The sequence below is a fragment of the Panthera leo genome, chromosome D2 (genome assembly GCF_018350215.1).
Source record: "Panthera leo isolate Ple1 chromosome D2, P.leo_Ple1_pat1.1, whole genome shotgun sequence".
NCBI lineage: Eukaryota > Metazoa > Chordata > Mammalia > Carnivora > Felidae > Panthera > Panthera leo.
The window spans coordinates 14278662-14299535 of record NC_056689.1 but is presented as its reverse complement, the minus strand read 5'-3'; the positions used below and the strand labels follow the sequence as shown (position 1 = coordinate 14299535).

Sequence of the window (20874 nt, the reverse complement as noted above, 5' to 3'; positions counted from 1 at the left end):
TTTGGATCAGGTCATGATCTCATGGTGTGTAAGTTCGATCCCCACATCAGGCTCTGTGCTGGCAGCACGGAGCCTGCTTGGGATTCTCTCTCTCTCTCTCTCTCTCTCTCTCTCTCTCATTCTCTCATTCTCTCATTCTTTCATTCTCTCTGTTCCTCCCCCACTTGTGCTTTCTCTATCTCTCTCAAAATAAACAAGAGACTTCAGAAAAAAAGATAATTTTTTAAAAAAAATTTCTTGGGGTCTTACCTAGCCCAGGAAAGACCCTAACAGATAAACTGATGTGCATCTCTGAACGGGGTTATCTGATGACTTTGACACACCCTTCCTTTAGCATCTACAGCAGGGGGTCCTAACCTGGGGATCAGTGACCCAGCGGGGGAGAGGGTGGCGGTGTATTTGTCCTACATGTCACTCTGCCGCCTACTTTGTCATAAGTACCAGGGGGGTTGAGAGCACACCTTCACACCATCTGAGATCCTCTTTCACCCTCTTGAGAGTAAAGCCTAAGGTCAAGTGTCCAGGTGATTAATGTGAGACACAGCCAGATTAGATTTGTAAGCCCCTTACCGGGTACCAAGACTGGTTTGAAGGGATCCACGGACCTTTCGAAGTTTTCTGTTGGGCTGGTTACGTGTACGAATGTATGTGTACCGCTTTTTAGGCAGCAGGGACTGTCGTCTGTATCAGATTCTCTAAAAACTGATAGCCCACAAGGGGTCATGAACCGCTGCTGTATCAGGAATGCTTCCTACCTCCGTTGTACATCCTCCGTGGGTGAACCAGACTGATCACCACAGTGATGACAAAGCATGTCTCCCTTCCATGGAATTCTACCAGTTCAAGTTCCAGTGCGTCCCTCAGGATCCTCGAGTGGATGCATCCTTCTGATTAAAAGAGGCTGCAGCCGAACAGGCACTTGATTGCGGAGAATAAGGAGACGTGAAGAGGTTTGCGAGCCTCTTAATTACCTGGTCTGTAGCAAGTTCTCTGTGGGGCTTGCCTGAATATTGAAAATTCTCATGTCCGCATTTTATATTTTTTTTCATTTGAGCTGTTCATATACTTTGAGGAGCTGACAGATCCTTGTTAGGTAATTAATCCGTAAATACCTAGCTTGTGCAGAGTTGCTAATGATTATGGTTATGTACATAACTGCCAGAAAGGTGATGGTAGTAAATAGGGAAGGACTCCAGTTTCAGATTGGTCAAGGCAGTCTGGCATCCCAGCTTCACCCAGATTCATTTTTCTGGGGCACACAGGAACTTGTAAGTCTTCTGATCTGCAGCAAACGCTGCTAGGTAACCCTGAAATGTACGTAAGGATCATTTCTTTTGTCTTCCAGATGGCAGGGCTGTAGACCAAGGCCTCTTCTCCTGGGACCTGCTGGGTTGGAATGGAATGAAAGGTGGAAGGGCACAGTTAGTTACCTAGAACACGCCAGGGGTACCACCACATGGTCCTAAGCACCCCCTGGTGTTTATGGTAAAGGAGACTTCAGAATGGCCTGCAGGAAGGACCCAGGCCACCCCCAAATCCTGCCGGGCCAGCCTGAGAGAGAAATCTTAAAACAACCCTGTTAGGTAAATGTGGAAATTCCAAATAAAAGATTAGCAAACCAAAATCCAGCAGGATATTAGAAAGGATAACATAGCTTGTGTCACTAGGGCTAATCCCAAAATGCAAGACCAACCCTCTGATGTTGGGAAATCTATTCATCATTACTGTGTTAATATACCAGCAGTGAAAGTCCATTCGATTCCCGTGTTAGGTGCTTAAGAAGCATTCAACACGGTAGTAACTGATTCCCAGTTTTTCCTCTCAGTAAACAGGAAATTAACAGATACTTCTTCCATACGATGACAACGTATGTATCTCAGACCCATGGCCAGCATTGGACCTTGTGGAACACAGTAGAGGCATTCCGTAAAACGTCGAAAGCAGCCAAGGCTGCCCAGTATAATTGTCCTTACTAACGTCGGAAAATTCTGGCCCATGCAGAAAGGTAACAGAAAGAAGAAGCAGATACGTTGGAAAAGAAGCTGAAAGATTCCCATTTGCACGTGATATGACTCTCTACCTGGAAAACCTAAGAGCATCCACTAAAATCTATTAGCATAACAGGTGGATAAGCAATACAGCTGATCACGTATGAAATTTGAAGGAAAAAAGCAATGGCTTTTCTAGCTACTAAAAGTAACCTGTAGGAAATACATTAATTTTAAAATCCCATTCAGACTAGCCGCAAAATGTAAAAAGTTTCAAATAAACTTATAGTGCCAGATCTATGACAATAAAATAGCACAGCAGCCAAGAACCATTCGGAAAAAAACAAAACAAAACATGAGTAAATAGAAAGTTCTCTCATCCCTTCTTTGCACTGCAAGATTCCATAGTATAAAGATAGCTGTACTCACCCAACTTAGTCTGATTTAAATTCTGTTGCATTTATAGATTATCAATGGGTTTTGTAAGGCAGAACTGGAAAAAAATAAAATAAATCATTTGGTGGAAAATCAGGAGAAAATAATCAGGAAACTTTGGGGAGGGGAGAATCCTTACAGGGATTTTTGACTTAACATATTTTAATACATCTTTATAAAATGCAACAATTAAAATATTGTAGTACTGTGCGAATACCTATAGTTTAATGGAAAAGAACAGAAAGTAAAGAAAGGGATTCAAAACATAAGGATTAGGGGCGCCTGGGTGGCTCAGTCGGTTAAGCGTCCAACTCTTGATTTTGGCTCAGGTCATGATCTCACACTTCCTGAGTTCAAGCCCCACGTTGGGCTCTGAGCTTTCAGCTTGGGATTTCTCTCTCCCTCTGTCTCTGCTGCTCTCTCTCTTTCTCTCTCTTGAAAAATAAATAAACATAAATATTTTAAAAAAATAAGGATTAAATAAATGCTAACTGCCTGACAAAGTAGTCACGAAAAGATGGATTATCAAAATATGAAAAAGTTTTCATACCATATTTAAAAAAAAACACAAAAAAGAATTAGGATGAAGTGATTTTTAAATGTGAAAATCAGAACCTAAAATTACTATAAGAAAATTTTTTATGTTTATATGTTCTTGAGAGCAGTAAGACTTTTAGAAGCGTGATATCAAAGGTAGAAATGATACAATTTATGTTGATAAATAGATCCATCTAAAATTTTAAACTTCTTTTGGGTGAAGTACACATGAGGCAAATCAAAAGGTCAACAACAAATTGGAAAGATTATCTGCAACTCACACAGTGAAAAGTTTCTCTCCTTAACGTATGAAAAGCTCTTAAATATAAAATAATGGACATGGGGCGCCTGGGTGGCTCAGTCGGTTGAGCGTCCGACTTCAGCTGAGGTCACGATCTCACGGACCGTGAGTTCGAGCCCCGCGTCGGGCTCTGGGCTGACGGCTCAGAGCCTGGAGCCTGCTTCCAGTTCTGTGTCTCCCTCTCTCTCTGCCCCTCCCCCGTTCATGCTCTGTCTCTCTCTGTCTCAAAAATAAATAAACGTTAAATAAAATAAAATAAAATAAAAATAAAATAATGGACAGTCCCAGTGAACACTTCAAAACTTATTTCAAATTAACAGTACGTCAGAGACATGCAGCAAAGACAGGTGGCATTTTTTCCAAATTGGATTGGAAAAGATTGAAAAGAGTAGTGATGTTCATTGCTGGTGAGGATGTGGCGAAATCATAAAGCACTGTCTGTACAGTTACATACTGGTACAATCTCCCTGGAAGATAAGTTTGCAAAATACATCTGAAGCCTTTAAAAAGTACAAGCGCTCTAACCCAGCAGGACCACCTCTAGAAATGTAGTCTAAAGAGACGATCAGGGGTACAATCTGAGAATATAAAAACGTTCAGGACTCAAAGATAATGTTGGCAAGAATGCAGAGAAAGTGTAACCTTCATACATAGCTGACCGACATGTACGTGGTGGGGGGAGCAGTCTGGGAGTTTGACAGAAAAGGTTAAACGTGGAGTTAACCATATGGCCCAGCAGTTGGACTCCTAGTATATCCAAGATAAATCAAAACATATATCCAGAAAATAATCCGGCACGTGAATAGTCACAGCAACATTGTTGAGGATAGCCAGAAAGTGGAAACCACCCAAATGTCTATCAGCTAGTGAACGGATAAACAAAATGGGGCATATCCATACAATGGACTATTGTTTGGTAATAAAAAAAAGGGAAGTACATGGTACAACATGGGTGAACCCTGAAAACATTATGGAAAGTGAAAGGTATCTGTCACAAAAAAGCCACCTGGTGCATGATGCCATTTATGGGATGTGTCTAGAATAGGCGAATCCATAGGGACAGGAAGTAAGTTAGGGACGAACAGGGAAGGGGCAGAGAGAGAGAGAGAATCCCAAGCAGGCTCCGTGTTATCAGCGCAGAGCCCTATGCGGGGCTCGATCTCATGAACCTGAACTGTGAGATCATGACCTGAGCCAAAATCAAAGAGTCGGATGATTATCTGACTGAGCCACCCAGGTGCCCCTCACTGTTCATTTTTAACATCAGTGTCCTTACATAGCATCTGAGCAAAGGATTCTGTTTCCTCGGCACAACATCTTTTCCATTGTTGTTTCTGAGTCTGGGTTCTTGATTTCTTTGGCCTCTCTGTTTCTTGCATTGGGAAGTCGTCCAGATTTCAAGCGGGATTCATGCATTTGGACCAGTATAAGGTAATGTGGGCAAGGGAATGACTTTATTTTCTTCATTCTTTTAAATTATATTCGTCCTTTAGGTCATCTTATTTCTTCGAACTAGCCTGAGTACTTATTTCACTAACAGAATTACTTAAAAATGGTGGGGTGTTTTTGCCAGAAAAACTAATACACACTCATTATAAAATCTTGAGACGCTATGGATGAGGAAAGTTGCCCATAACTCCACCCCAGCAATGTGCTATTTGTCTGTCCTTTCAATATTTTCCTGTGAATCTGTATTTTTACCTACATTAAACACTGAGATATTTTATAATGTTTTGTAACTACTTTTCTCATTGAACAATGTCTCTTGAATATTTTATCTTCGGTGTATAAATCACCATATGGCATCTGTCTGTGTGGCTGCACCATAATCTCTTTAACCATAAACCCTTATCGCTGACAATTTAGACTGCTTCTAGTTTTTCAGGACTAGAAGAAAGCTTTGTGGCGAACATCTCGGTGGCTTAATATTGACACACATTTATGATCCCCCTGGCATCAGATTCTAGACATGGAACTGGTTGTTGAAAGCAGGTACACATTTAAGGGTTTCATTACATATCGCCAAATAATTATCTTTTTTTTTTTTTTTTTGGCAAGTACCTCTGGTAGGTGAAAGTTCTGGGAACAGTGAACAAAGGAACATGTGTAATCACTGCTTATAAAATACTAGAATAGGGGAATGTGGGTGGATCATCAGATTAGGCAGCTGACTATTGATTTTGGCTCATGTCATAGTATCAAAGCTCGTGGGTTCACGCTCCACGTTGGGCTCTGAGCTGACACCGTGGAACCTGCTTGGGATTCTCTCTCCCTCCCTCTCTCCCCCTCCTCCACTTGCTCCCTCTGTCTCAAAATAAATAAGCTTTATTTTTTTTTTAACGTTTATTTATTTTTGAGACAGAGAGAGACAGAGCATGAACGGGAGAGGATCAGAGAGAGGGAGACACAGAATCCGAAGCAGGCTCCAGGCTCTGAGCTGTCAGCACAGAGCCCAACGCGGGGCTCGAACTCACGGACCGCGAGATCATGACCTGAGCCGAAGTCGGCCGCTTAACCGACTGAGCCACCCAGGCGCCCCAAAATAAATAAGCTTTAAAAAAAGAATAAAGATATTAGAATAGAATCCCCCCTTTTTTTACAGATGAGGAAACTAATGAACAGAGGGTTTTTTTTCCCCTCCTATAATATCCCATATTTCTGTGCAAAAGGGAAACGATAAAGGTAGAGTTTTCTGTTAACCAGGTGAACTTTCAGACCAGTGTTTCACTGTTTTTGCATGGCCTGGAACCACGTTCCCAGCTGGGGCATCCCCATTCTGGTTTATTCTCAGGCCCCGTGGGATCTCGCATACCTAGAACATCATAGAAGTTGAGAGTCGTTTCTCAGCAAAAGACTCTTCACGCAACATGAATGTACAGCTTGTGGGAAGACGTGTGACATATTTGAGACAAGAAAACATTGACGGGCTGAGACTTGAACCCAGCCTTGCAGGTCTTCACATCCCTGAAAAGCTTTCATCCTTGGTGAGAAAAAAAAAGAAATAAAAAGAACGGCTGTTACCTCAGACACCTCTAAACCATCAACTCTATCTAGAGAGCAAAGTGTTATAAATTAAAAAAAATGGGGGGCGTACCTGGGTGGCTCAGTCGGTTAAGCATCCAACTCTTGTCAGGTCATGATCTCACAGTACATGAGTTTGAGCCCCATGTCGGGCTCCATGCTGGTAGTGTGGAGCCTGCTTGGGATTCTCTCCCTCCTTCCCTCCCTCTCTGCCCTTCCTCCTGCTCGCACTGTCTCCCTTTCAATTTTTTTTAATGTTTTATTTATTTTTTTTTTTTTAGAGAGAGAGAGAGAGAGAGAGGGACAGAGCTTGAGTGGGGGAGGGGCAGAGAGCGAGGGAGACAGAATCTGAAGCAGGCTCCAAGCTCCAAGCTGTCAGTACAGAGCCCAATGTGAGCCACCCAGGGGCTCCTCTCTCCCTTTCGAAATAAACATTTAAAAAACGGGGTTTTTTTTAAAGGCATTAAAATAATGTCACCTTGGGAATCTTTCAGCACACTTTGTAAACTAGAGCCCTCATAACTACTCTATGTTCATCTCACACCCTTGATGATTACCCTCTTTTCAATATCTCAGTCAATTTTGGTTCGGTTCTAGAATATTTCTTCTAGAATTTGGAGGCCTGTGATTCCTTCATTTAGACGATCAGCCACGCACCTGCCCTCACGGTCTAGGTGGGGAGGTTGACTGATCAGAGCACAGGGTCACGGCGGAGATGCGTGTGAGGCTCATCCCTTTGAGCCTGGACTGATTCCTCTTAGAATTTCAGATCCAGATGGGTCTCAGGAATTCTAAGATCATTATTACCAACAAAGAGCTGGATTTGGAGATAAAGCCTTTTATGCCCCCTTGAAGGGCTCAGTCTCTTGCCTTAGGGGATACGAGAATTGCCATGAAAATTCAGGATCCTCGGGGTGCCGGGGTGGCTCAGTCGGTTAAGCATCCAACTTTGGCTCAGGTCATGATCTCGCGGTCTGTGAGTTCGAGCAATCATAACCTGAGCTGAAGCCAGATGTTTTAAGCGACTGAGCCCCCCAAGCGCCCCAGAAACTCTTAGCTTCTTGTTCACCCAAGCATTTCACTAGCTCTCTGTGCAGCTGTTTCCTGCCCTGGGACACAACTTCAACCAAGTTTACGTGTTACATATACCTGATATACATCCAGGCTGAAATGCATCGGTTCTCTAAAGACGTGGGCATCCTTGTGTGCAAATTATGCCCCTTTCCGGGAACTGGCCGTGGCTCTCAGTGGCTCGCTCGTCAAATCACAACAGCTTGGTTTGTAGTAAACTCCTGACTTCCGACCCCTGTGAGTCCTTTCTGGACCCTCTGCTGAATCCAGGCTTTGATGTGTGCCTTGCTGTTCCCCCCCCCATCCCCCCTCACTGCCTCGGAGTATGGCAGCCTGACCCCTCCACTGGCTCAGTACCTGCACACAGGGCCCCCTACCCAGCCCCTGTGTGTGCAGTGTCTCTGCTCTGTCCTTGCTGCTGTCCTCATCTGGTTGTCCCTGGCTATCTGGGGCCCTCCACTGCCTCTTTACATCAAGTGCCTGTGAACACAGTTTGCCATTCACAGGCCAACCTTCGAAGGCCCTACCCAGGGTCAACCCAGGCCCCCCGATGCCTGCTTTCTGGCCACTTCTTCCTGGGTATTCCCTAGGTCACGTGTAGACGCACCGTGAAACACAACACTGAGCCTCCCTCTAGCGTGAGATGAGCTTAGGAATGCTGGCTGCATAGCCTCTGTCTCGTGGGGCCCAGAGTGTTTTCTCCTACCTACCTCTCCCTCACCCACTCCCAACTCACCAAGCCCCCCAAGAGAAGAGGGGGCTTCAGGGATTCCAGAAACATGGCTAGGTCTCTGGGCTAAGAGGAGGAGCCTTCAGCAGGGACAGGAAAGGGTCCTAAATGGAACCTGGGCTGACCCCATCTGGAATCTTTTCCTGCCCGAAGGAAGTCTATCCCCACTTGAGGCAGGACAGGCTAGGTCTGGACGGCTTTCCTTGCGTTGCTGTCCTGGCACATTTCTGTTCTCCCCATCCTTCCTGGCCCCGAGGGCCAGCCAGGGGGACTTGGGTCTGGGGCGCAGGAAGCTTGGAGTGAGCGGCCGAGGCCACTTCTGTCCCGGACCTTAGGAGAAAAGACCATTTCCCTTGGGTTTCCTCTTCACTTAAGCTTTAAGTCCTCAAGGCCTTAGACAAAGAGACAAGGGATGTGGGAGCAAGAAGGTCACAGAGGAACCATCCAGGCTCAGTGCCGCTTGCTGAGAGCATGCGGGGCAGGGGGCAAAGCCCTCCAGCATTAATAAGCCAGGTCTGTTGGCCTGAGGTTCCTTCTGGGTATTTGCATCGGTAACCTGAGGCGTGAACATTGCTTGCTCTGGCCTGATGAGCAGTGAGGTGTCCTGCCCTCTGCCTCACTCAGGTTTCGGCAGAGCGCTGACCGCAGTGACACTTGTCCGGAGCAGACACACTGGGAATGTCAGTGGTCCAGGAGAGCAGTGACCCGGGTCCCCTGCTGCACACTCTGGGCTCCCCGCGGCGGCTGGCGTGGCTCTTTGCACCGACAGGTCTGCTCCTTGAGGAACACGTGCCTCTGCCCCAAAAGAAGGTCCTATTTCTAAGGCCTCAGGACGCTTTGAACTTCCATCAGTTTTTTCCCCTCGTGGCGTTTGGTATTTCTACCTCGAATTGTCCCGTGCATTTGCGTGTTGCCGTTCGTATGTTCCCCCCTCCTTACCGACACGCACTGGGTAACGCAGCGCATCTCTTAACTTGTCAGCCGCTGGACGTTAGGGAGAAGGTGCGAGAAAGCCGTGTGGTGGGTGGCCCAGGAGGATGAGGCAGGCAGGGTGGGAAAAAGGAAGACTGAGGCCGAGGCAGGAGGAGACGTCCTCTCTGGCAGGGCCTGTCTCGCTGGGGCAGAGAGGGTGAGGGAGAGCGCGGGTTGTCATTGAGGTGGGGAGGAGGGCCGGGAGGACAGACAGACGAGTAGGGGGTCCGTGCCCGCCAGAGGAAGGGCGGCCTGGAGCAGCCACCCCTGTGCAGTGGACGTGAAATGCTTCCATCTTCGTAGATGTCCAAGAGGAAGTTCTTCCTGTCGAGGGGGAAGGCGGGAGCCGAACAGGTTCCGGACTGCCCCATCGAACAGATGGCCTTATTTTTCTTAATCCGTCCACCAGACGTGGCAAGGCTCTGTCTCTCCTGGGCCACCTTCTGAACGACACCCAGCCGTGCCTTCCTCCTCAGACGGCGCCCCTGGTTCCCCAGAGCTCTACAGTTGGCATCTTCCCCCTGCTCAGCGCCCAGGAGGCAAAGAGCTTGCTCACAGATAGTCTGCTTTCTCCTCTCCGTTTCAAAAATAAAAGTGATATTTCTTCTCAAAGAGAAAGAGAGAAAAAAAAAAGCTCTTGGTTCTAATGCAAAAAAAAAGCCAACTAGAATACAGAGGAGGCTGTAGGAGAGCAACTGGGATTATAGAAATTCCCCCCCCTTCCTCCCCTCCCCTCCTCTCCCTTTCCCTCCATCCCCTTCCCCTCCATCCCCTTCCCCTCCATCCCCTTCCCCTCCATCCCCTTCCCCTCCATCCCCTTCCCCTCTCTCCCTTTCCCCTTTCCCCTTTCCCTCACTCCCCTCCGCTCCCCTTCTCTTCACTTCCCTCCCTTCCCCACTCTTCATTCTCCTCCCTTCCCCTCTCTTCCCTCCCCTTCTTCTCCCCTCCCCTCCCTTCCCCTCCTTTCCTGTCCCCCACCTCCTCTCCCTGCCCCAGGCTCCTGAGTTACATCTGAGCCTGTGCCCTTCGCCACCTCTGCTCCTGCCAGGCATGGCAATTAGATGGAGAGACTGCTCCTCTCTCTGGGGGGTCAGACCTCCTGCAAGGGCCAGTGTGGGAGCCACAGACTCCCTCATTCTCCATCCTCCCCTCCCTCCTCTCAGTGCCCCTCCCCCCACATCATTCACACCCTGCCTCCCAGCTGTGAATTACAATGAAAAGAACAAGCTCGGAATTTTAGAGCCTCCTTCCTGAAGCTGTCTGTAGGTAGGTCATTACGTCCCTTTAGGTCCCTCCTCTGAGAAAAACGTGGCTTGCGGCTCTTTCAGGTGGGAAACTGAGGCTCAGAGAGGCAGAGGAAATGCCCACGGCCCCCTGGCCCACAAGGTCTGGAGGGCTGATGGAAAGGCAGGCTCCCCGAGGCGGCTCAAGGAGGATACAGGGGAACGGGCGATCACAGAGGGGCACAGTGTCCAGATCTGTGGCTGGGTGGCCTTCTCCATGACAACCGACCCGTACACAACTGTTTTGATTCCCTTGGGCCTGTGGCTCCACGTATCTCAGGAATAATACTTGTATAGGGGCCTGGGTGGCTCAGTCAGTCGAGTGTCAGAAGGAGGCTCAGGTCATGATCTCACAGTTCGTGAGTTCGAGCCCCACATGGGCCTGCTGCTGTCAGCCCAGAGCCCACTTTAGATCCTCTGTCCCCATCTCTCTGTCTGCCCCTCCTCTGCTCACGCTCTTTCTCTCTCTCAAAAATAGATTAAAAAAAAAAAGAATAATACTTGTAATAGAGTCTACAACCACGAAACACCTTTAACTTTTTTTTATTTTATTTAATTTTTTTTTGAGAGAGAGCAAGCCGGGGAGGGACAGAGAGAGGGAGACAGGATCCGAAACAGGCTCTGTGCGGACAGCTGAGACCCTGACGCGAGGCGCGAACTCATGAACCATGAGCTCGTGACCTGAGCCAACGTCAGATGCTTAACCGACTGAGCCACCCAGGTGCCCCTTCACCTTTAACTTTTCAGAGCGCTTTCCTGTCTATTGTGAAATAATAACCATGTGCCACACAGATCGGGCAGCTGTAGCAAGCAGAAGGAAAGACTGATATTGAATATGTCCCTTGTGCCAGGAGGTCACCTAATTCAGTCCCCACACAGCTTGGTGAGGCGGATGTCACTGGCCTCGTCGCACAGCTGAGAAAGCTGGGGCATGGTGAGGCCCCTTGGCTTACAGTTCCCAAGGAGACTGTCCTGCGGCCCAGCCCATGTTCTGTCCCCAAGTCTGGGGAGGTGGCCAGTTTTTTCTGGAAAGGACTCGATAGAAAACCATAAGGCTTTGTGGGCCATCGGGTCCCAGTCACGACTACTCCCAATCACAACTGCCCTGTAGCCCGAGGCAGCCAGCGACAGGACCCAAGCAAGCGGCCACATTGGCCTGCAGGGCCCAGTTTACGAGCCCCTGCCCTGGTCCACCCAGTTGTCTGAAGTTGAACACCTCCAGCATATCTGGCTGTCATCCATTGAGACTCCATTGAGACATCCATTGGGACTGAAGTCACAGTGCCGGGGCTCTGCACCCCAGGGCCTACAGGTGACTTTCAGATGACATCTGAGGTCCGTTAACGATTCATTACACTTCATGTGATTGAGCTTCTCAGGAAACTGGGACAGCCAGGAGGCTCCCTCGGGGTTCCGAGTGGCCGGTGGCCCTCTGGTCCCTGCTGGCCCGCACATCACCCCACCTGAGGCTCCAGCAGGCCACAGCCTTCCCAGTATCCCCCCGCCCGTGGCCCCCTCTCCCTGTGATGAGTGGGGTGGGGGTGCAGAGCCCGGGCTGGGACCATCTTGTAAGTGTTTGCGTCGTCCCGGCTGTCACACAGCAGCAAGCCTCTCTGATCAACATTCCAAGTGGACAGGACAGGACAGCTTGCCAGAGGGTCACTGTTATTTACAGCCATTTAATGGCTCTTGGCATGTGGAGCCCAGCGTCTATGATCGTGCTGCTGACTGCCCACCGGCCAGCAAGTGCAGGAAGAGAGTTCAAGGCTGCAGTTTACCATTCCTGCTTGGCAGCTGCAGACGGGGCCTCTGGGCCTGAGAGATGGCTTTGGGATCTCGGGGATGTCGCCATCACCGTGTAGAGGGACACCACCCGCCCCGGGCTGCCAGAGCTTAGGGCGCGGTGCATACAAAGGCACAGCTGGCCAGCTACCTCCAGCTCGGCACCGGGACCTGGGGCTGGTGTTTGGCTGCCTTAAGCATAAAGGAAATTCTCTGAGCGGCCCCGGGTGGTTCAGGGAATCCATGGAATTGTTGGGTGGCTGGTCTGGAGGACAGGACTGCGGTGAGGCATGATGTCACAGCACAGCTGCCTTTTCAGAGCTTGGCCCCGAGGATTCCCAGTCTCTGTGTTCTGTCCCTGTGAACCAGTTCCCTGGAGAAGGAATTAGACTGGGCTGGCTTTGGTCAGGTGTCTGTCCCAGATCACCAACTAGAACTGGGACAGACACCAGTGAAAATGGCCCTCTCCCAGGAGGCGTGGCTGCCCCTAGGGGTTCCTCAGACGGCATCTGCTTGATGTGGGAGCCATAGCCAAGAGGCCTGGGCCCTCCCTCCAAGTCTGTAGCCAGGTAGTGATGGGACCTTGGGCAAGCCATTCCCCTCCCTGGGCCTCAGTTTTCCCAGCACGTCCTATGGGCTCTGACATCCTGTGCTTCTGTAGTGATGGGCAGCTGAAGAGATGGTGGGCTCTACATGGAAGCTCCATTGGGTTCCCAGTGTTCCGGACTGTGACTGCCTGACAATAATGCTCAGGACAAGGGCGTTACTGCTCACAGACACCTTGTTAACCACAGTCTCACTGCAGAAGATGGCCACCCACCTGTCCCACCTCTGTCCAGGCTCAGAGGCTGCCAGCCTCCCTATGTGGTCCAATGGATAGATACAGAGCCCCCAGATGCCCGCTAATGAAAGTGAAGCACCCCCCCGGCCCCCGCCTGGGTGGACATCATAAACCTTCATGTGTCTTCTCCAGCCTCTCTCCCTCTTGGCCTCTGTGGTTAATTTTATGTGTCCACTTGATTAGGCATGATACCCAGATATTTGGTCAAACATCTGTCCGGATGTTGCCATGATGGTACTTTTCAGATGAGATTAACATTTAAATCAATAGACTGGGAATGAAGCAGATTGTCTTCCGTGGTGTGGGTGGGCCTCATCCCATCAGTTGAAGGTCTTAACAGAAAAAAGCTGACCTGCCCCCCACAAGAAAAAGGGAATTACGCCTGTAGGTGGTTTGAGACTCCCAACTGTGGCATCACTCTTCCCTGGGTCTCCAGTCCATTGGCCTGCCCTGCAGATTTGGACTTGCCGGCCTCCATAATCACGTGAGCTGGCTGCTTAAAATATCTCTGAACAGACAGACAAATAGACACACACACGGAGACACACGCATGTCCTATCGCTGTTGGTTCTGCTTCTCTGGAGGACTCTGGCTAGTAAATATGCCCTCCCACCCTGGACAGATCAAAAGAGAACTGTGAGAACAGACAGACATGAAGCCCCTGTGTGTCAGGCACTGGGCTGAAGACTTCACGTGTGTTCTCGTCTCATTTCATCCTTATGGAAGCCTCACAAGGCAGGTGACCTGTTCCCGGAGAGGTGGACTGTAGGCTCCAAGAGGTTAACCACCTGCTGGTAAGGGACGTTGCTTGGTCTTACGCTCCATCTAGCTGACGCCACCAAAGATATTTCTACCGCACCACACCACCCTCCAAGTCGGCAGTGACGCTGAGTGACCGGCACAAAGGCGAGAATTCAGCCAGCGCAGCTCACACATTTTGGCCTGATGTCCCTAGTGGGCTCCATGACGGTGAACCTACTAACTGGCAGGCAGACTCCGGGTATGGAGTGTCCGTTCCAACCCAAGCCCGTCTCCCTGGTTTCCATCCCCTTCCTGAGCGTAAAAGCAAAACCTCTGACTCCCTGTACATCCTCCACCCTCTCCCTGCAGCCCTGAGCGAGCCCTGGCTCCTAGGGGCCCCCAGGCACCAGAATTCATCGTTATAGGTGCAGGGTCCACAGTACAAACAGACCAAAAGCTACTTAGATCCAGGGTTAAAGACAACGCTACAGGAAGTGTCCAAGGAAGTTCATTGGCAGCAAGGACTTTCAGTTGTAATAAAGCATCCTTTCCTTTCCTCCCAAGTCACTTAGACGTGGCCCTGCCATGGGGACAGTCGCCCTCTCGGGATCTTGGCAGGCCAAACCAGTCCTTGTTGGGTGAAGCCAAGAGTTCAATTAAGAAATTTAATTTGCAAACTCATGCTTAGCTCACCGAGGAGAAATTTCCGAACGTCCTGTAATAATGTAAATAGGGCAAGTGTCTCGGAGATAGGAGACTCTTCACTGTGCTCACTCTTCCCTCCTCCAGTGGATCTCAAAGTGTGGTCCCCAGAAAGGCAGTCCCAGCACCACCCAGGAGCCTGTTGGGAGCACACATTCCCAGGCCTCACTTCAGACCCCCTGAGTCCGGTACCCAGGGGTGGGGCCCAGGAACCTGGGTTGCAGCCAGCCCGCCAGGGGACCCTGATGCATGCCTCCCAGACTGGGCTTGCACCATGCAGTCATCTGGGGAGCTCTGACAGGTGCTCGTGCTCCCGCCCAGGCTCGGAGGCCCTGTTTTCCTTGGTCTGGGAGCATCCTGGGCAGGAGTGATTCTAACAGGCAGCTGCCAGGAAAATGACTCCTGTTGAGGGTTTTGCCCATGGGGTGATGCGATATGATATATGTTGAGATAATTTCCTTACGCAGAGGGGAGCTGGCCTTCCCGCACCCGGTTTTAACCCCGGCGCCTAGAACAGGGCCTGGCACTGTGTTAACTATGACCACGCAGTAAAGGAGAGAAAAATCAGCATGCCAATGAATGACCCAGACGACGTAAAACACCACAGCCACTGTGCCGGGAACTGGTGCCTTCCGCTCAGAGAACAGAGCTATGTTCCTCCGAGAAGAAGGGATAGAGGAGAAGGACTCTCTCACCTTGTCCCCGTCTCACAGGGGTGGATTCGGTATCTAGGCTGACTTAGGAGTTGGACACTGGCCTATTTACCCTTCAGGACCGATGTGCCAGAGGAGGAAAAGCAACCCAGCAGAGTCTGGGCTGCTGAGAATACGAGTAGCTGATGAATGCAGCATCGTGAGATACCCGGGGAGGCAGTGGAGGCCCTCAGCCTAGTAGCAGGAAGGCTGTGAGTCTAATCCCAGTACCATCAACTTTCTGTGTGATCTTAAGAAACTTGCTTAGCTTCTCTGAATCTGTTTTTTCATCAAAAGCATGAGGATTCTAGTCTCTGCCTTGCCCTAACTTTGTTGATGAGCTGAAGCTTCATGTCCACGAGGACCCTAGAGTGCCCAGCCTGGCTGGCATTCAACACTTCAACAGCTTGTGGTCATAAATCCATACATTCATTTGCTTTTTCAGCGTAGAGCCCCATCCATCGTGGGCTTGGGCAGCGCCAACAAATGTAACCAGCTCATATAGCCCCCAAGGGAAATGAATGAGCCTGAATTTTAGGATCTGTAGAAGTTGAGGTCCAAAACCTGTGACAAGTCTTCTCAGACTGTGATGTATGTAAAGATTAATGAATGCCTGTTCCAGAGCTGGACCCTCAGAGATCCCGTTTCTGTGCGGCAGGGCTGGGTCGCAGGCCTCCGCGTTCAGAATGCATCCTGCAGATGATTTTGAAGTAGATGGTCTGCCAAGCTCAATATGAGAGATGTAGGCTCAAAGCAGCCAGCTGTCCTTAAGCCCACTTTCATTCATAGAATATGGAACGTGGATATGTTTCTTTCTTAGGGCTGCTGTAACAAATACCACACAAATTTGGTGGCTTAAGACAACAGACGTTTATCCTCTCATAGTTCCGGAGGCCAGAAGTTGGAAATCAAGGCGTTGGTAGGCAGGGCCATGCGCCCTCCAAAGTCTCTAGGGGTGAATCCTTCTTTGCCCCTTCCAGCTTCTGGCTCCAGGCATCATTGACTTTTAACAGTGCAACTCCAGTCTCTGACCCTGTCTTCACTTGGCTACCTTCCTGTGTCTGTCGCTGTGTTTCTTCTCCTCTTCGTACAAAGATGCCACTCATGTTGAATTAAGGGCCTCCCTACTCCAACACGACTAATCTTAACTAATTACATCTACAGCGATCCTACTTCCAAGTCAAGTCACTTTTGAGGTGCTGTGAAGAGTTCAGCCTATCTTTTCGTGGGGGGGGGGGGGGGACATGATTCAACCCCAACAATGGGCCAGGTTTGAGGGAACTCCCAAGTGTCCAGATGGAGGAGGGCATAAGAGCAGTGGGAGTGGAGGGGGTGGGAAGATTGGACACCCCCCCCCACCCAGAGTAGGAGTAATTCTTCCTGCACCCTGCTCAGGGTTGGGACGGGGAAATGGGAGCGGGCACTGGCCTGGTGGACATTGGGCCCTCAATCCCCAGGCTCTTCCTCCTTCTCTCCAACCCCGTGCTCTCTCTGGGAAATCTGTTGGCCCTTATCTTTTGTCTGCAGAGCAGACAGCCCTGCTTAGCAAGAGAACAAAATGATACAGACCTCTTGTCTGGTCTGGTGTCTCATTGGACAAACCCGGGCCACTCCCGTTCCTCCCTTCATTCCATCTGGACAAAAAGACACCAGAAGCCATTCCTTGCAGAGCTGGGCAGAACTGGAACCGTGCCACCAGCTCTGACCCATGAGGAAGGCCTCAGCACCCGCTCTGTGTAGGAAGGGTCATTTGTGGCAAAGCTTTGCATGGTGTGTGCCGGTGCCCCAGGCTCAGTGCACCAGCCTGCGAGCCCCTGGAGACACAGCAGTGGAGCTGGGTCTCTCTGCTTCATTCTCCACGGAGCCAAGGTTGCAGCAAGTGACTGAAGGCCAACCTACACCAAGGGCAGGTGTCATTTTCTTTTGGTAAATCCTGCAATAGCAGCCCCTATAACATGCGTCAGAGTGTCGCTGCCATGGTTACCCCATTCTTAGCCTTTCTTCTCCCCGAGGAGTGTGCAAATTAATTACAAGCTTCTAGGCCCAGGCAGTATGGTGTCAGGGAGGAGGTCCTGCCTGAGGGGTCGGGTCTCTGTAATCATTGGGTCAGACAGCCTGCCTCAGGCTGGCCAGGCAGACTCTTGTTTCCAGGGCACTTAGCAGCCAGTGCCTACCGTCCCCTTCTCAGCCAGCCTGGATAGTGCCAGAGGCAGTCCCAAGAGGCCCTGAGCAAGTGCCTGTGGTCTCTGGGCTGGGCACTCCTCTCTGCACCACCTCCAACTTCTGCTTGAGTCAAAACCGGCACGGTAGTCACCACAAATGCAATCGGGGCCGTTTTTTTCACTGAACGAGTACCTACTGAATGCAAATTTTGTGCTAGGCAGTTAACGAGTACTTGTTCCTGTGGCTATTCAAGCTACCATGTGAAAGTTCTAGAAGACCTGAGTCCAGGACCCCATACTTGGCCATCTTCCTTGGGAAAGACGGGACATTTCGGAATGTCTGGGGGACAATTTTGGTTGTCACAGCTGGAGGGGAGTACGTTGTTACTGGCGTCTAACCATAGAGATCGGGATGCTGCTGAACATTCAGCAGTGCACGGGATAGCCCTCCCAGCAGAGAATTACCGGCCCAAATGCCAGTAGTGGTGAGATTTGAGGAAGCCTGGTTTGGGAAATGCTTTTTTAAAAGCTCTCCACCCACCCTCCTTTTCTACCCCCACTCCTTTGCCTTGTCTACTGTCCTCTGACCTGTTGGCTTTTGTTGCAGTCCTCAGTGCTCAGTTGTGTCCGTCTTGGGACCCTGGCCCCCAGTGCATCCTCTGCCTGGAAGCTCATACTCTACGAGATCTCCCCAGAGTTGTGTCCTCTTGTTACTCGGGTCTCAGTTTCAGTGCAACGTCCTCAAAGAAGACTTCCCTCATCTCCCAGTCAGAAGCACCCCACGTGCTCTGTATCACATCACCCTGTCTTTCTCTTGTCCTGGTGCTTAACCAACCATTGACCTTTCGTTATTTACGTGTGTGTGTTAGGGGGCTCCCCCTCTAGACCTCAAGCTTCATGAGAGCAGGCCCCTTGTCTGTTACATTCCCGCCTGGCACTGGCTACGTGTTGAGAGACTGAAGCGATTAGTGATTCAGCCAAACAATCACGTACCTTTTCTGTTTAATGGGAGGCTCAGAAGGGGCCGTTAATCCTGTGGGAAGCAAGCAAGCTATGGTGGCCTGTCAGATACACCACCTGCATTATCAGCCGGCCCCCTGTGCCTGAGCTCACCCGCAGTCTCCAAAATCTTACTCCCCAGTAAGCTTCAGTCACCCTCCACCTTGCATGTGTGGACTCAGTTCTCCTCCCACCCCAGATCACACGGACCCCAGGAACCAGTAAGGAATGTCCAAGGTGATCTGTCCCTTTAGCACAGGTTTGCCCCTGCCAGTTGCCTGCCCTCTGTGTCCCAGCCTTTCCTGACCTCTAGCCTCCATGCTAGCCATGAGTACCTGTCTTTTCTTGACGTCCAGACGCCCACCTGCCCTCCTTCGGCTCCTCTCATCCTTCTGGCTGCTTCCTGAGCTGCGATCTCAGATGCCTTGTGCTGTGGTCAATGCCATAGCCGCAGAAACACAGCAGTCATGTTTTGTAAGCAGTCATGTTATTGTAGACTCACAGGACGTTGCAAAAATAGTATGAAAGGTCCCGTGTGCCCTTCATCCGGCTTCCCCCAATGGCAGCATCTTACTGGACGTCACAGGAAATTAATCAGATTGGAGACCTTAACCCGATTTCACCAACCGGTCATTTTTCAGGCTTTTTTAATAGCCATGCCCGTTCATGAAGGGTTCTGATATCTAGCTGACCAAGGGATAGAGTTCCTTGTCCAGAACCAGTGGAGGGGCTGAAATAAAAGCGATGCCTTTCAGCTCCTACTGGAAACCTCATAAATGAGAATCATGAAAATATAAAAAACTCTTATGATATTATGACATTGTTCTTGGTACTTTATAGATATTTAATTCATTGAGTTCTTACAGAAGCCTCAGAAGGTAGATACTCTTATTATCATCTCAAGATTACCAATGAGGAAGGAGAGGCACAGAGAGGTTAAGTGACCCACCCCAAGTCACTCAGCAGTAAGGAGGGGAGCCAGAATCCGAGCCAGGCAGCCTGGCTATGCCCTTTTACCTCCGTTAAACCTGTGTTTCTCAGCTAGGGGTGCACACAACCTCTGGGGTCACAGGGTGGACAGCCAGGGATGGGGAAAACAAAAGCACAGGCTACAGGTAGTGGCAGCTTTGAGGAGGGTAGAATATCTATCATTGCAACAAAGGAAGCCATAAGAAGGATTAGAGTGCAAAATTCTGGGAAACCTTTAGGATTTAATATGGGATTGAACATACCTTTTGCCTTGACCATGGGCCATTCTGACCACAGTCCCTGCCTCCTTCAGGAGCATTACTAGGCCATTAGGACTCTCCGTGGAAGACTGGGGTGGTCCTGCCTTAGGTCACTGTCCAAGCGTAGACTTCCTCTTCTTCCTAGTAAGTTCATCAGATCGAAGAGTAAGAAAGCAGGTTTGTGAGTGATTTTCTCTCCTGGACACTGGAGAAGGTGCCCCCAGTGCATGCTGGAGAAGGCTTCCCGGCATCCAGGACCTCCACACATAGCAGAAAAGGGCGCCCTCCGTGACGAGAACAAGAGGAACGCTTCCAGACCTTTGCTGGCAGTGGCTCGGCAAGCAGAGCGTGGGCTGACGTAGTCCCTGCTCGTCTGTCACTCCGGTGCACCTCGGTACAGCCACAGCCTGAACAACTGTACAGGGAGGTCCTGTGCTTCTGTTCCATGTGGTGCCATGGGGAAATGCGCGTCCCTGTGCTGCTGGCCGTCTTGTGGCCACTGGTTTTGCCACCTGACTGCATGTCTGACGAGGAGGGATCACCAGAGGGAGGCACCCGGGACACCTCCTCAGCCCATGCACGCACCAGGGCCAAGCAAGCAAGGCCGCTAGCCAGACCTAGTGGAGACTGAGTCCATAGAATCCCCTGTCCCCTCTGCCCCCAGCCTTCTGTTCATTTATTGCAACCTGACCTCACATTAGTGGATGAAAAACCCATAGTTTTACCCACTTCGGACACACAGTGATCATGATAGTTGCTGTTTCTTGAGCACCTGCTGTGTGTCAGATGGTTTTTTTGTGTTTGCGTGTGAAGGACGCCAGCTTATTTAATCGTAGCCATGTCTCTATGAGAGGTGGTTATAATCCCCGTTTCGCACAAGAGGCATCTGAGATTGAGCGAAGTCAGTGACCTGCCTGAGGGCACACAGCTTCCAGGTCCTGAAACAGATCGTGTTCCACCACATGGTCTGTGCACGAGCATCTATGCGTCTGCATAGACTTACATCTCCCAGCTGGGGGTCCTGAGGAAACCACACCGGATGGAAAAAAAGCCACAAGATACATGGCGAAGAGACTGAAAGCTCTCCTTTATGACTCAGAAACCTCGGAAAACATTTGTATGGAATGTCTTCAGTGAGATGCCTGTAAGCCTGATTCAGGGAACAGCCCCAGTGCTCACCTGCCAGGAACGGTGTTCCTTCACCTAAGCCACAAGGGAAAAAGCTTTCACAGTCAGGGAATGTCAGGCAGAAAATGAGGGAGAGAGAAGGCTGAGGCCCTTGTCTGAAAGAGGCCAGTCCTCACGGAGGCCAAAAGGGAGATGGGAGGGGGTCTTACCATCTGAGATACTTGGGGGAGGATTTTACGACTGCTTACCATCCTGTATTT

General features: G+C 50.0%; 1 protein-coding gene across 1 annotated transcript in view; it reads left to right on the top strand.

Moving 5' to 3' along the window:
* The window catches only part of SLC35F3 (solute carrier family 35 member F3), a 401848-nt gene that overhangs the window by 222579 nt on the left and 158395 nt on the right, over positions 1-20874 (top strand). The window lies entirely within an intron of this gene.